Here is a 16,744-nt window from a genome sequence, read left to right on the forward strand (position 1 = left end):
CTGAACCCCTATCCCAGTGGAGGCGCTGGAAGACAGGGCCCACAGTTACCGTGGCTGTGCATCCCCGCCTCCCCTTCAGGACAGTCCTCGTCAGACCAGCAGTTCGCCAGTGGGATGGAGGGGGGCTGAGGTGGTGAGAGAGCAGAGCTGTCCAGGCCCAGGAGGTGTCTCCCCTGAGTGACCCAGCCCTGCAGTCCCCAGGGACACACCCCTCCCCTGCTTAGCCCCCAGGTTCCCTGAGTTTGGGGCACATGGGAAACCTGGAGGGTGCAAATAAAAGGAGGTGCTCAGAGGGGGAGGGTGAACAGCACCCCGGCCAGATAGGGGTGCAGCGATATCTCCCAAGGCAGAGCGAGACTCCTTCCCTCCCGACAGTTCTGTCTCCGGGGGAGGGGCAGAAGTGACTCCTCGAGGCCCAGCTCCTCTGGTCCAATTCAGATGACAGAATAGGGACGGTGGAGGGACTCTGGGAGGGTGAGTCATGCCAGGATGGACATGCTGGGCGTGGCACACAAAGGGCGGGACCCTCCTCAGAGGGGTCTCTAGGGACATGGACCCCACACACTGGCCAAAGGACCACAGGCCAGTCCCTTCCTGACTTGTTCTGCTGTAAACAGGGACATTAGTGCCTGCACAAGGTCACAGAGTTCTGGGCATCAGCCAGGAGGGGATGGGGACAAGCTCTCTGGGAGTCCCAGACCTGGGAGAGGAAGCACCCTCAAGTGTCAGGCACTGGCACAGACATGGCTCTGCTGTCCCTGTGGTCTTCTTGTGGACCCCCGGTGCACTTCACGTAGCAGCCAGGCTGAGCTTTCACAGGTAACACCATCAGAGCCTGCCAGCCTTTGCTTGCCACCCTTGGAGGCTCCTTTTCCGTGATGGCAGCCACCTAGTCCCTGCAGATCCTGACCGCTGCCCAGCCCTCCCCTCCCTTCCTGGGTGTGCATCCCCGACACATGCAGAACTGTCATGGGTAGCACATGGTGCCAGCCACCCTTCCCCACAGCTCATGCTTTTTCCTAGGCAGAGCTCACCACCTGCTCCGCTGGCCCCCAGCCATGCATGCAATGAGGGGTCCACCTCCCCACTAGCCTGGGCGGGCGCCCGGCCCAATTTAGCTCTGGATCCTCAGTGCCTGGAAGCATGAGGCTCATGGAGAATTCTGGTTGAGCGAATGAGAGTGAATAGAGAAAAATAGAGAAAAAAACTTACCTCAAAGAGGCAGACAGGGGCTCAGAAATGGCTGGAAACCCAGCCTGAATCCTGTCTCCGACACGACTCACCTACCTGGAGGCACAGGGTCGTCCTGGGGCACAAGGTCGATGACTCGATGAGGCAGGACCTCTTCCCTCCCAAACCCAGCTGCCAGCCTGGAAACCTCTGACACATCCCCGAGAGCCTGTCCAGGGCCACTCCTCGGTCAGGCCCTTCCTGAGCCCAGCCCTGTGACAGCACCAGCACCCCCTCTGGCATCACATCCCCTCTTTCATACACTCACGACAGGGGTGGGGTCAGAGGTGTCAGCACCTGGCAGCAGCACCCAGACACCCACCTGTGGCAGCTTCACAAAGTCACCATGTCCCACCACCGGTTCCCCAGCTCCTTTTCTGGGTCATGGAAACCCCTTTGAGTTTGGTGATGACGGAAACCTGGGGGTCCATGGTCGGCTCCTGGTAGCCTTCTCTGGTGGGAAGGGCCCACCTGGGGAGGAGGCGATGGGCAGTGTGGCGTGTCCCCGGCACATGGTGAGCAGCAGCAGAGCTGGTCCCGCCCACTCAGCCCCTACACACCCTATAGGCTCCCAGCACAGCATTCAGATCCCGCCTCTTCTCCAGCCTCATTTCCACCCAAACACCCTGCACAGGCCAGATGTTTCGGCCAGGCATCAGAGAGCCATGCGCTCAGACTGAGCTGCCCACCTCCTCCCTCACCACTCCTCCTCCTCCCCTGCCCCGGCCACACCAGCTCCTCCTCAAAGGCTCCCCTGACCCAGCACAGCTGGTGGCCTTTCTCAGGGGCCTCAGGGCTGCAGCTCTCACAGGGGTCAGGGACTACATCCTGCCCTCCCGGAGCCTCCTGGGCAGGGCAAGACCCATCCTGCTCTGTGCCCAGAGCGCAACACGGGGCTGGGGACAAGGCCCAGCAAAGGAGGCAGTTGGGCACACAGGAGGACACAAGCACATGGCTCGCTCTTGTCCCTGCTGGCCTCTAGACAGACAGAGATCCTTCCTTCTGCCCCTCCCCTGTCCAACATGCCCCCTCCACCACCACCAGCCCAGCCCCTGGAGAGTCAGACCCCCAACCCTCAGCCCAGCAGGACCAGTCAGGGTCCCTCCAGCCAACGCACCCAGGAGCCATTCTCTCACCCACCACATAGACCAGGACCCCGAGCTGCAGCAGCCTCTGCAGGGTGCCCACCCGCCACTTCCTGGTCATCACTTACTTCTCAGTTTTGTAATCCAGAAGCCCCAGCCTGTCCAGGCCCCTGGGGAGCCCCTGCTCTCAGCTCCTGCTGGCTGCTGGGAGCAGGAGTCAGCACAGCAGCTGCAGCCCCAGCTGAACAGGAGGCAAAGCAGGGGCCGAGGCCAGGCCAGGCCAGCTGTTAAAGGGACACTCGGGGCAGGATCCAGCCCCACCCCAGCCCTGGGCTCAGTCCCAAACCCCAGCTGCCCTGGGCCTCCCTTCCTCCCCACACTCCATCTGCGGGGCCCTGGGGCACCGACAGGAGCAGCCCCTCTCCCCTGTCCTTTGACCTCACTTCCTTGGGGGTGAGGGGATGACAGGGTTATAGGTAATTTGAGAGGGTGCCATGGTGGTGGCAGAGCCCAGGAGGGGCCAAGGAAAGCTTCAGAAAGAAGGGCCCTCTGAGCTGACACTGCAGATTCTGAAGTTCAACAAGCGAAGCTGGGGAGGGATGTTCCTGGTGGAGGAAGCCGCACATGCGACGCTAGAGCAGGAGAGAGAACAGGGACCCACAGAGAGAGAGTGAGACTCTGGCTCCAGAGAGGTGGCTGGCTGGCTCTGCAAGGTCCCCCAGGCCCTCCTGTGGGATGCTCCTGCAGAGCTGCCCCACCCCTTAGCGCAGGGACTAAGCACAGCTCTGGAGTCAGGCAGGGTCCCCAGTTCGCGGAAGGCGGGCGCTGCTGGACCCACGTGGGCGGCAGGGGGAACAAGCGCCTGCAAGGCGCCCAGCCCTGCGTCTGGCCCGTGGCGCGCGCCTTTCTGCGCCCTGGCCAGGAGCAGGCTCAAGGTCAGTGCAGTCCAGCGGCGGAGTCCGCAGCGACCAACAGCCCGGGGTTGCCCGGGCGACCGCCACGCGGAGCGCGTCTCTACTGGCTGCGGGGGGCGCCTGTCCGCGGCCCGCCACATAGGATTGGTCCATGCGGCCGGCAGGTCCGCCCACATCCCCGGCCGCCCTCTAGGTGCCGCCTGACTCAGTCCCAGCCGAGAACCCGCGACTGTGAAATGGACGGAACCATGAGGGTACCTGCGAGAGGTCGGAGGAGAGTGAAGAGCAGGAGGAGGAGGCGGCGGCCCCTGGGCTTCCTGCAGGGGTCCCGGGGGCCGAGGAGGGTTTGGACTCGGAGTTGGACTCCGATCTTCAGACAGCAGGTGCCCGGTTAGAGGGTTCAGGTCTGTCTCCTCACCTTGGGGCTTCTAGGCAGCGGTGGAGGGGGCAGGCTGGGGCGGAGGGGGCAGGGGACCCGTGTCCAGCAGAGACCCATCCCTCCCTGGGACACCTTCTGGGCAGCGCTCCCGGAGATGCTCTTGGCAGCAGCAGTTGTTCCGCCATTAGAACACGCTTCCAGAATGATGTTAAAAAGCAAAAGCTCAGCCAAACTGTCTAAGAAGGGGTTTCCCATCTCTTCCTGAAATGGGCTCAGGGCTGGGTTTTCCCCACCCACAGGAAAACTCAGCTAATGGATGTAGGGAACTTAAAGAAGGAATAATCAAAGGAAAAATAAAACAGTGCTCAGTTTTTCTTATTCTAAACTGATCTAACAGGTTCATCTTGTTCAAAATAATCATTGTAAAATACACTTGGTGATAACAGTTCATGAACAAGTGGCGCCATTTTACACGGGATGGGAGGGAGGAATCGGGAGGACTCTGTCATAGGGACCCGCATTAACCATGAAGAAACAGTGTCGTTTCAAAGTGAAGTGAGGTTAGTTGTAAATTTAAATTGTAAGCTCTATGGAAACCATTTAAAAACCGTAAAGAAATCTAATTGACACACTAAAAGAAAAAGTGGAATCATATGAAATGCTCAGTTAAAACTATAGAAGGCAAAAAATAATTTTAAAAGTGCAAGACAAAAAAGGGAAGATCAAAAGAAATGGCTAGAACCAGTTAGAAATATGGTAGATAATAATCCAATTATTTCAATAATCACTTTAAATAGGAATGGTCTCAATGCGGCCAGTAAGAGAGATTTCAGACTAATATGAAAAAATAAGAGCGAACTACATGCTGTCCAGAAGAAACCCACTTTCGTTGTAAAGACACAGCTGGATTAGGAGTAAAGGACAGGACAAGACTAAGTCAGGCTAACACACATCCAAGGAAAGCTGAGGAGCTGTGTTAATTCCAGACAAGCCGATTTCAGAACACGGGAAATTCTCAGGGACAAAGAGGCATTCCATGATGTGAAAGGGGTCACTTCTCCAAGAAGACATGACAGTCCTTAACATACACGCCTCTAACAACAGAACATCAAAATATGTGAGGACAAACCGATAAAACTGCAACGAGAAATAGACAAATCCACTATCACAGTGGATGGACACAGAACCAGACAACTCCCCACGACAGCACTAAACACCGCTCTTTCAGTGACTGACAGACGCAGCAGGCAGAACCTCAGGAAGGACGGACTGGACAGTGCCACCCATCTACTGGAGCTCAGTGACACTCATAAAACACCGCATCCAACACAGCAGAACACCCAGGCTCCAAAGCTCACAGAAGGGGACCGCCTCGTGGTGTAGTGGTCAACTTCCCACACATCACTCCAGTGGCCCGGTGTTCATGGGTTCTGATCCTAGGCACAGACCTACACATGACTAATCAAGCCATGCTGTGGCAGCATCCCACATACAAATTTGGAAGATTGTCACAGACGTTAGCTCAGGGCCCATCTTCCTCACCAAACACAAACAAACAAAAACTCACATGAAATATTCACCGGATAGCACACATTCCAGGTAAAAAAGAAAAATCACACCTTAACAGATTTAAAACAACAGAAAGCAAATAAAGTATGTTCTCAGACCAAAAATGACATTAAAGTAGGAAACAAAAACAGAAAGATAGCTGGAAAACCCCAAAATATTTGCAGATTAAACAATAGATGAGTGAAACAAAAGACGTCTCAAGAGAAACTGCAAATATTTTCCACAAAATGAAAATGAATATACAACTAATAAAAATGTGTGGAATGCAGTGAAAGCAGAACCTGGAGGGAAATTTATGGCAGTAAATGCACATATTAGAAAAAAAGGGGCTGGCTCCATGGCTGAGTGGGTAAGTTCGCCCACTCCACTTCGGTGGCCCAGAGTTTTGCTGGTTCAGATCCTGGGCGCGGACATGGCACTGCTGATCAGGCCATGCTGAGGCAGCGTCCCACATGCCACAACCAGAAGGACCTACAACTACAATATACAACTATGTACTGGGGGGCTTTGGAGAGAAGAAGAAGGAAAAATCAAAAAAGAAGATGATGGGCAACAGATGTTAGCTCAGGTGCCAATCTTTAAAAAAAAGAAAAGATCTGACACAATAAGCTAGAGAAAGAAGAACAAAGGAAGCCTAAAGCAAACAGAAGAAAGGAAATAATAAAAATTACCACAGAAATTAATGACACTTAGGGGCCAGCCCAGTGACCTACTGGTTAAGTTCGCACGTTCCGCTTCGGCGGGAGGTCACTGGTTTGGATCCCTGACGGGTATTTATGCACCGCTCATCAAGCCATGCTGTGGTAGGCGTCCCACATATAAAGTAGAGGAAGATGGGCATGGATGTTAGCTCAGGGCCAGTCTTCCTCAGCAAAGAGGAGGATTGGCAGCAGATGTTAGCTCAGGGTAATCTTCCTCAAAAAGAAAAAAGAAATTAATGACACTGGAACAGGAAAATCAATAGAGAAATCAATAAAACCAAAACTAGCTCTTAAAAAATATTTAAAAAACAGATAAACCTCAAGCCAGGATAGCTCAGAAAAAAAGAGAAACACAAATTACTAATATCAGAAATGAGAGAGGGGCTATGATTACTGATCCCATGAGCATTAAAAGGATAATAAAGAAATATTTGATAGTTAATATCTTCCCTGACGAGTTCTTTTGGATCTATAGCAAATCTTGAAATGAACTAATTCAAATCTTGCCCTGACCCTTTGACAGCTGGCTTCTAACTCAGATAACCAAAATATTGATGAGGATGTGAGAATCATTTCCATCTAGTAAGACTCTATCGTGCATAAATTAGACATCAGCAAAATGAGAAACTTTTGGGATTCAAAGGACACCATTAAGAATGTGAAAAGATGATCCACAACAGAGAGACAAATTTGTAAATCGTATATTTGATAAGAAACATATCTAGAATATATAAAGGACAGTAGCAACTCAGTTATAAAAAGACAACCCAATTTAAAAGTGGGCCAATGAGCTGAACAGACATTTCTCCAAGAAGACACACAAATGGCCATTGAGCACTTGAAAAGATGTCCAACATCATCAGCCATCAGAGAAATACCGATCAAGGCCGCAGTGAGAAGCCATTTCACACCCACAGCGTGGCTAGAATCAAAGACAGACGGTGAGTGTGGGTGAGGATGTGGAGGAACTGGGACCCTCACACGCTGCTGCAGGAACAGGAAACGGTGCAGGCGCTTTGGAGAAGGTCCTCCTGGCATCCAAACAGGGACACAGAGAGTGACCATCTGACCCAGCAGTTCCGCTCCCAGGTGTGCGCCCAAAAGAAATGAAAGCAGATGTCCGCGCAAAAACTTGTGCAGGAATGTTCACAGCAGCCACAGTCATAAAAGCCACAAAGTGGGCACAACCCAAATGTCCCTCACCTGAGGAAAGGAGAAATACATCGTGCTACAGCCACACCATGGATATTATTCAGCAATCAAAGCAATGAGGGGCTGACACACGCCACAACATGGATGGACCCTGAAACCATTACGCTGAGGGAAAGGAGCCAGACACAGAAGGTCACACACTGTGTGATTCCATTCATAAGAAATGTTCAAAACCGGCCAATCCATAGAAACAGAAAGTGGATTTGGGTTTGCCTAGGCCCTAGGGGCTGGGGGAAATGGGACTGTCTCCTAACGAGGAGGGTGTTTCTTTAGAGGGATGGTGGAAAGCTTCCAGAATCGACTGTGCTGATGTTGCACAATTCTGTGAATATATTAAAAAACCACGAATTGCATGCCTTCAAGTGTGACTTGTATGTGAACCATTTCTCACTAAAGCTGTTCCCATGATTAAAAGACAGCATTGTGCGTCGTCAGCACAGAACGTAACCCCCAGAAAGGAGCACGGAATCTCGTTCACTCACTTTAAAGGATCTGAACTAGGGCAATGAAACCCAGAGGAATTCTATTAGCTAACGATCTGGGTGGCAGGAAATCCTGAAATACTCAAGAGGATGTCCATGTTTTAATTTTTAGAAAAAGGAAAAAGGTTTAAAAACACATATTGACAAGTGTCAGGAAAGAATCATCATCGTTCAGGGGGAGGGGACACGGGGAAGTCATCAAACGGAAAGATTGTCAGTTTGTGTCACACGGATCCATACCCTGAATGTGAAGGTGGACCCACATCCATCACTGCTCCAGCCCTAAAGATCACCTCCAAGTCATCTTTGATTTTAACAATTAATAGTACCTCTTTCTTAAGCATTAGTTTGTCAAAAACCAAAATATTAAAAGATAAACATTTTGGAATCATGAAGAATTTGATTTTGCAGATTCCCAGTTTTAAAACTATAAACTTGTGAGGAGTCCATTTCATAGGTACTGAAGGGACTCTCCTCCTCGCCTTTGGAGTGGATTCCAGACATGACAGACGCCTTAGGAGACAAGTGAAAAGAATCCACAGTGTTTGTAAAGGCGTCTTTGTTGACCCTGAATCCAACCCTAAACGCTCTATCAGACAACAGACACAAATGCGGGTCAGCATGGCCAGCAGGCAGAGAAACGAGGATCATGGGAAATTCAGTACTTTGCAGTGATGGTCAGGGCGCGTGTCTATTAAAATCCATCAGGCTGGGGCTGGCGCCGTGGCCGAGTGGTTAAGTTCTCGCGCTCCGCTGCAGGTGGCCCAGGGTTTCATTGGTTCGAATCCTGGACGCAGACATGGCACTGCTCATCAAACCACGCTGAGGCAGCGTTCCACATGCCACAACTAGAAGGACCCACAACAAAGAATATACAACTATGTACTGGGGGAGCTTTGGAGAGAAAAAAGAAAAAAATAAAATCTTTAAAAAAAAATAAAATTAATAGAATTTAAAAAAAAATTTAAAAAATCCATCAGGCTTTAATGTGCCTTCCACGAGTAAGCAAATACAAATACAAAGACATCCGGATTTGTCACAAAGCTGTGCACCTGTTCTTGATGCCAATCGTTGTCCCCCTTCAGTTCACATGACCATCACTGACCACAATACGCTCCCCTGGGAGCACACCACTCACCAGGGCCAAGGTGCCTGTGGTGCTGGTGCCACCGAAGTCCCGGCTACTTAGCCAGGTGACACCTGCAACCCCCACCTCCCCACTTCTGTCCTGGGAAGGTCAGGAGGGCCCCCACCCTACCCCAGCCAAGGGGCTCTCCAGTGGCTGTCATGATACAGTCAGGGTTCAATGACTTTGGAGGCCTAGGGTCACCAAGTACGAATGCATAAAGAAGCTGCCCTCTACCCTCACTATGATCGTATCAAGGAGCATTCTTGACACTGAAAAGGAAGGATGTCGTTTCCAGAATAAAGGACAGGCCTTCCCAGGAAACAGCAGTTGCCAAGCTCCCCATGACATGTGCGTGCACATAATATACAAATCGCACTCACCTCACCTTTCTAAGGGTTCCCTCCTCCCTAAATGGAGATGGTGAGAAACCTGCCCCCAGGGGTGTGGTGAGAAATGAGCACCGGGAAAGTGTGAATCCAGCCCCAGCACAGAGCCAGAGGGAAGACATGTCAGCTGCTTGATTCTCACACACTTGTCTCCTCCAGGCCTTGATCTGCTCACTGCCCGCCGTCAGGGAAGACTGTCATAGGCCAGCCTGGGGCAAAGCCTGGCTGTGGGGACCAAGACTTGGAGAGGCCCAGGTGGGGACACCAGGTCACGATGCAGGGGCCCCATGGCGTCATTAGTACAATGCAGCTCGGGTCCACTCTGCACACCCACCTGAGCACTGACCTGCTTTGTACCAAGCACAGCGCTGGGCGGCCACAGTCAGGAGCAAGACAGCTCCTGCCCCCCAGGAATGTCAGACCCAGGGAAAGGAGAACCAATGACGGCCTCAGACATCCGATGATCACTGACCTAGTGCTTCTTGTAGAGGTTTAAACAGAAACGTAAAGAAGCAGGGCATTTGAAACACAGTCAACAGAAATTAGAGGAAAACATAAAAATGAAATCATCTGGCTAAATGAGCATTGCAGATGCTCATTCCACTTGCAGACATTGTAGCTGTGACCGTTGCTAGAATTACGTAAAACCCTGTGAAGAAGCTAGAACAGCGGAACATCCTTATTTACCTCCTGAAGTGGGGGAGTCGTTTGCTCGTGGAAGTTTGGCAGGATGCTCGGGGCCTGTGACGGCTGCTGGCTGAGTGTGCAGCAGAGGGAGCAGAACAGAACCACTCAGCGAGGGAGCCAAGCACACTGAGGGGGAGACTCCACCCAGAGCGGGGCTGTCATCACCAGTTCCCAAATGACCTGTTATGCAATCTGACCCTCCCCCAAAATCTGCGCCGAGGGGTCATTTTATTCATGGAGACCCACGTGAGCACCCCATGTTCAAGCTCTGGAACAGCAGGACATCGACTGGCTGACAGATACCAGGACCCGGCCTTGGTCCTCTATCCAGCGGGTGCCCTGGTGCCAACAGCGAGCCCACCCTGATCTGCCCGAAGCCAGTGGTGATGGTAGCAGCGGAGGTGAAACCTTTAATGACTGATGGGGCAGGACATGATATCCAGCAGGGACCCCCGTCAGCCAGGAGGAAATACTGAGTGGTCATGGCTCTGCTCTGTCTCAGAGGACATGGGTGGATGTGGGCTGGGAGATGGGGTGTGGGTGGGACTGGGTCTAAGGGCCAGTGGTGACACGCCCTGTTTGGGCTGGTCTGGAGAGCAGGAATAGGAGGCTGGGGTCTGAGGATCTGGGCGCTTCTCCAAGTGTCCTGGCCTCTCAGCAGAATGTGGGGGGGGGGGCTGAGGGGTGAGGGCACCTCCACCCCCACCACACACACACACACAGGGACAGTGCTTGGAATGCAAAGAAGGAAATGCTGAGGGCAGGGGCAGCCCCAGGAGGCAGGTGCCTCAGGGCCCCAAGAAGAGCAGAACTACAGTCCCCGCCACAGCAGGAAGGCCTGAGGGTCTCACCCAAGAGCAGGAGCCCCAGGGCTCACTGCATGCAGCCCTACAGGAAGGCCAGCAGCATAGCACAGGCGGGCTCACGGGAGGCGTAGGAGGAGACCGGGAGGGACATGATGGCCATGGGGGCCAGAGTCACATCCCGGGAGGTGCCAGGAAGACCTACACGAAGCACCCATGAAGGCAGAGTAGAGGCCAGACTGTTGGGGAGAGAAAGCGATGAGCCCCCAGGAGGCACACGGCACGCCCATGGCATCCCTGGTGTAGACATCTGAGCACAGGGGTCTGTGTGTCCATTGGGTACGTTGGGCACACCAGCGCACACAGGCAGGGTAAAGGCTCACCCTCTATCACCCACAAGTGTGACCTGCAATGACCAGGGGACCTCTTTTCTTCCCGTACCCATCTGGTACCACCTGGGTGACACCTCCGGGAGCACAAAGGCCTGTGTGCCTCTGTGTGAGTGTGTGAGTCTGAGGAAGTGTTCTTAAGGCCACGGTGGGTCATCCCGCTGGCCCCCTCACACAATCCAGAAGTAGCTCAATGCCTGTGTGTGACAAAAGCAGGTATAGGGGCATGTGTCACATGCTCCAAATTGTAAACTGAGGCTTCTTGGCCAGATGGGGCTGGAGCCCTGGGTGCCCCACTGCCTGGAGGGGATACTGTGCATTTCTCCTCGGCTTCTGGGTGGACACTGAGGCCCATAGTGGGGTCAGGCCATGGGCAGAGCATGTGGCCAGCAGCAGGGCAGACATCTCACCTGGGGCAGAAGTCAGGCCCCTCAGCACAGGCCAGCGCCTGGGGTATGACCTTGAGCCCACCTAGAACCTGGCCATTAAGTCCACCTTCAGCCACAGCACACAGCAGTTGCACAGCCAGGCCAGGATGGGCAGCCTCCTCTGCAGGGCCGCAGCGGGGCAGCAGAGGGCCTTTGGGGCCATGAAGGGTACTGTGGGCCTGGCCTGAGCCAGCACCTTCACTGAAGAGGGCACGCACCGGGTGGGCCTGCAGGTGACACAGAGCAGCAGCCAGGGTCCCAGCTTCAGAGAACCCAGCAATAGGGTGGGGGTCCAGGGCATCAGCAGAGGCACAATCTGTCTCCCCTCCAGGGGGTCTGACCCAGATGGGTTAAATGCCCCCTTGCTGGTCTGAGAGGAAGCCAACAGGCTGTGCAGAGGGGCCTCCACCAAGGTGGGCCGTCCCCTCCCCTGCCCACTGCTCTCCCCAAATCCCCCTGCCCAAACCCTGGGCGCCTTCTCTCCCTCCATCAGCGCTGGCCCAGAAGAACTCGGTGAAGAATTTCTCAGTGAGAAGCCGAAATGCTCATTAGACTCAGGGCTTCTCCTCCGGGAGAATTTGTTTGCTTTTTTTTCCTCCCCAGGGAATTTAACCGGGAGCAGCGCAGAGAGAAGCCGGGTCCGGGGGGCACCCTATCTGGGTGGCGGGGAGTGGGTTGGGGGACTGGAGGTCCTGAGGGACTGGGGTTTCCAAGTGCGCACCATGGGGGGCTGCACCCACTGAGGGGGACTATAGTGCTGTGCGGGGTTTCTCACATCTGAGGACAGGCCTTACCCCACCCCCCACCTGTGGCGTTCGCATCCCTAGAGGGACCCCAGGGGTTCTAGTTGGTTCTCAGAGAAAGTCTCGGTTAATTCTGGGTGCGCAGCATCCTCTCGCATCCTGGCGCCCCCTGCCGCAGAGCGGCCCCAGACCACCCCTCACCCAGGGGCCTCGCGAACCTGCTCCGGGCAGAACCCGGCCCCCAGCCCCGGAAGCCGCTTGCCCCGAATCCTCGGGTCTAAGAGTAGGGACATCACCCAGACTGCGGTCCACCGGCCGCAGGCCTTGAGGACGGCGGGGACCTGGATGGGGACATGGTTTGTGAGGAATCGAGATCCCTGTGGGAGGCGCCCTGCGCCACTGGATTCCTGAGCAGCCCCTCGCGTTGTCGTCCCCCGTCGCCCCCCGCCCATCCCCAGCAGCTCGCCCACCTCGCTCTGGGCCCGCTGCCCGCAGCAGACCCACCTCGCACCGCAGCTCTGGGGTCTCCCGACGCCGCCGCATCCAGGTCTGCAGGAATCCGAGAACTTCGGGTGCAATGGGCGGGGCCGGGGCTTAGAGGGGCGGGACAGGCTACAAGGGCGGGGCCCGGCGGGACCTTGAACGCAGGGCAGGGTCGAGGTCAGAAGCCACCATCCCGTGCCCTCCTAGGGCCAGCTTGCTGGGTGCTGCTGCTACTGGCACTGGGCGTGGCCCCAGAACGTGCTGCAGATCCTTCGTGAGTGCTGTAGGGGACAAAGGCTCAGGGAGGTGAAGTGACTTGCCCAGGGTCACAGAGCTAGTGAGTCGGCCAGATCCTAAACCTGGGTCTGTCTGAGTTCAGCTCTTCACAAATCATCATTCTGCCTCCCTCTCGTAAAATAAACAAAGCAAATAAATAAAACGAGTCGCTACTGGCCTGGCTGTGGGGACCATTTGCAGGAGAAAAGCAGGTCAGAGGATTGGGGGAATCACATCCCCGGGACCTGCTGTAAAAGGTCCTGAGCCGCTGGAACAGCTTCTTCTGGGTCCTGAGAGTACCATTTGCCTGGGGCTCCCCTGCGGGCCCCCTGGTGTGGGCTGGGCCCTTGGCTGATGTAGAAGTTGGTCCCAGGCCAGGGTCCCCTGAGGTCTGTGCCACCCCTGGGTGCAGGGGGCAACAGGTGCCACCCACTCCCCCAGGCAGAAGCAGAGACCCACCCAGACGAATATACAGACAAAAGGCCCGAGCGACATTCTGGGTGTGACCTGGCGACTGAGAACGGGAGGAGCAGCTGGCCCAGGACCCACTGAGGTAGGATCTGCGGGAGGTCAGGACCCAGGGCAGCCTCTCTCCTCCTCCCCTCCGTCGTGTGTGTGTGTGTGTGTGTGTGTGTGTGTGTGTGTGTGTGTGTGTAGATGTCATCTCCTCTCCCCTGCTGTTTTTCCCTCTCCCTCTTCCTCTCCTCGCCCCCTCCTCCCTGGCAGCTCTGGCCCATTTCTGCTTCTCTCTCTACTTGCTGCCCCCTCTTTCCCAGATATCCTCCCCTGTGTCCAGGGCAAAAGGGGTCACCTCTTGGCTCCTGAGTGTACACACCCTTGTCCACCTTTCCTGTGCACACAGGCCAGTATCCATCAACCCCAAGTCTCTCCCCTGGGAGAGGGGTCAGGGTGGGCCCCGTGGGTGTCAGGGGTCCACCTTGGCCCCATCAGCCATGTGCAAACATGGCTGCCTGGGCTTGAGGGCCACTGCCCAGAGGACAGGCACCACTCTTGCACCCAGGCCTGCGTGGGGCTGCCCAGCACCTTGTCCCCCTCCCCACTACCCCCTGACAACCTCCACAACCTACACGGAGGAAGGCAGGGCAGGAGCCAAGTTCTGCCCAGGCCTCGAAGCCTAGTTTGGACCCAGCTCAGGATATGAACTCATGCCAGACCACCTGGGTCCACATCTTCGCTCCAACAACTCACCAGCTGGGTGACCTGGGACAAGGGATTAATCCTCTGCTCGCCTCGGTTCCCCCATCTGCAAAACAGGGGACACAACAGTACCTGCTTCTCAGAGTCCTTGTGAGGATTGAACACAGATTAACGTATGTGAAGAATTTAGCACGGCTCCTGGTACAATGGAGCTCTGTGCGCGTGTTTGTGATCATCATCATCATCACTATGTGATAAGAGGTCAGTCATGCCCTTCAGCCAAGGAACACCTGCACCACACCTGCACTTGACCACACTGAGTTTATCACTCGTTGCCATGTGGGAGAACACAAACCATGCGGAAGCGCAGGGTATCTCCATAAGAGGGTGGTACAAGGAAACTATGATCAGATCAGGTTCTAATGGGTGCTTTTGACAAGGGTCCAAGGCAGTTCCAGATTGGGTGCTGTCAGAAAGGGGAGAAAGTTCTATGAGTAGGTATCTTATACACCTTACCTATGGGGAGGGTAGAGAAGAGACTCTCCTCCCAGAGTGACTCCTGAGTGGCGTCTGGACACAAACAGCACAAATGCATGGAAACTCCACCAAGACTAGAACTGTCGACAAAAGGCAAGACAGAATGTGCAGTCTGATCTTCACTGTCTTGAAGGCTTGATTAAGCAACAGAAAAAGAAAAATGGGGGCTGGCCCCGTGGTCGAGTGGCTAAGTTCGCGCGCTCCGCTGCAGGCGGCCCAGTGTTTCGTTGGTTCGAATCCTGGGCGCGGACATGGCACTGCTCATCAAACCACGCTGAGGCGGCATCCCACATGCCACAACTAGAGGGATCCACAACGAAGAATACAAAACTATGTACCTGGGGGCTTTGGGGAGAAAAAGGAAAAAAATAAAATCTTTAAAAAAAAAAAAAAAGAAAAATGAACATTCTGCAGAAGATTTCAATAGAAACCAGAGTCTCACAACATAATGAGTAAACTGTCCAGGACTCCATCCAAAATTACACAACACAGGGGCTGGCCCTGTGGGTGAACAGTTAAGTTCACACACTCCGCTTCAGTAGCCTGGGGTTCCCCAGTTTGGATCCTGAGCACAGACCTACTCACCGCTCATCAAGCCATGCTGTGGTGGCATCCCACATGGAAGAGCTAGAAGGACCTATAACTAGGATATACAACTATGTACTGGGGCTTTGGGGAGAGAAAAAAAAAAAGAGGGAGACTGCCAACAGATGTTAGCTCCAGGCCAATCTTCCTCAGCAAAAAAAGTGCACCTTAAATAAATAAATAACCCACAAAGATTAAGAAAATCTACCACCTCTCTAGAGAAAAGGCAGTCCACAGATCCAGCCCTGAAATAACCTATAGAAAGGACCTCTCAGACAAAGCAGCTCTTCCAACCAGGCTCAATGTACCAAATACAAATATTCTCAAATTCATGGAAAGAAACACGTTCTCAGCACAGAAATAAAAAGTATGCAACAGGGGCCTGAGGGCTCAGCGCCTGGGCAGTGGGCAGGTCAGTTGTTATGATGTCCCCATTTTACAGGTGAGCAGTCAAGGCTTGGAGACAAAGTAACTGCTAGAATGACAGAAGCCCGTTGGGGTCCACCACAGCCAGACCTGTGGCTCACCACTCACCCTCGCAGCCTGGTGCCCAAGATCAGCAGGCCTTATGACCTCTATTCTGATGCCCCCATGGGAGGCTCCTGGTGTGGGGCAAAGATGCTGGTCCAAGTGGGAGAAACAGGAAAGGCTGCAAGGAGGAAGGGCCTTGGGGTAGCCTTGAACCACAGGGAGCAACAAGCTGCTCTCACCCTGCAGCACTTCCTCGAAACCACAGCTGACAGATGAGGAGACTGAGGCTCAGAGAGGCAGGGGGCAGGCTGAGCAGCTTAGCCCACGAGTGGTCACATGCTAGGTACCCCAATGTGCAGTAGGGGCCCACCTGCCACTCAGCCCAGTGATGGACAGGCCTGCTGCTGGGCTGAGCCCTGGAGGAGAGGCCAGGGCCCTGGGGTCCAGCCTGAGCCCCAGCTCCAAGGGGAAGACACCTGCCCAGACCTGTGGTCCTACCCCTCAAGGAGCAGAGAGGGGAGGTACACAGCAGGCAGAGGGAGGGTGAGGCTGGATGCCCTGGCCTCCCTGCCCTAGCGCAGGCTAGGGTTGCAGGGCAGAGGAGGTGAAGTCACTCCCAGGTGGGTGGAGCAGAGGGCGCCTGGGCCCGGGGCGCCGGCCAGGACTCGGGGCCCAGGGGCTGTGGAGGCAGCTCCTCCCGTGAAGCGTCACACCTGGGGAAGCAGTGGCCCAGGCCTCTTTGTGTCCTTGTCACAATGGAGCTCTCCGGAGGAGGCGGTGTGCGGCGTGCCGAATCCTGCAGGGCCCGGCTTTGTCGCCCCCTTGCAGCCGGAGCCGGTCTTGGCGATGGGGCTGGGCAAGTCCCAGGAATCCACCGGGGCGGGGCCCGGGCGGCCTGATGGGACCCGCGGGTCCGGAGGCCAAATCCTTGGGACGCCCTCGTGCCGACCGGATCCGCAGGCCCGGGTAACGGGCGGATGCATTTTTCTGGGACCCGCCGGGTCGGGGAGGCGGCCCCGCCGTTTCCGCGGGGGTGGGCGCAGCAGAGCCAGCCGGCTCCCGGGTGGGGTGCGGACCCAGTGGGGTCTTGGCCACCC

General features: G+C 54.9%; 1 long non-coding RNA gene across 1 annotated transcript; it reads right to left on the reverse strand.

The window, feature by feature from the left end:
- Positions 1–6,176: 6,176 nt before the first annotated feature.
- Positions 6,177–14,932, reverse strand: LOC139045959 (uncharacterized). Its single transcript, XR_011505499.1, has 3 exons — positions 14,571–14,932; positions 14,106–14,160; positions 6,177–12,901 (listed from the first exon to the last, which is right to left on the reverse strand). It is a non-coding gene; the product is annotated as an uncharacterized lncRNA (long non-coding RNA).
- Between the last annotated feature and the right edge of the window lie 1,812 nt (positions 14,933–16,744).

The sequence above is a fragment of the Equus asinus genome, chromosome 8 (genome assembly GCF_041296235.1).
Source record: "Equus asinus isolate D_3611 breed Donkey chromosome 8, EquAss-T2T_v2, whole genome shotgun sequence".
In the NCBI taxonomy this organism is placed as follows: Eukaryota; Metazoa; Chordata; class Mammalia; order Perissodactyla; family Equidae; genus Equus; species Equus asinus.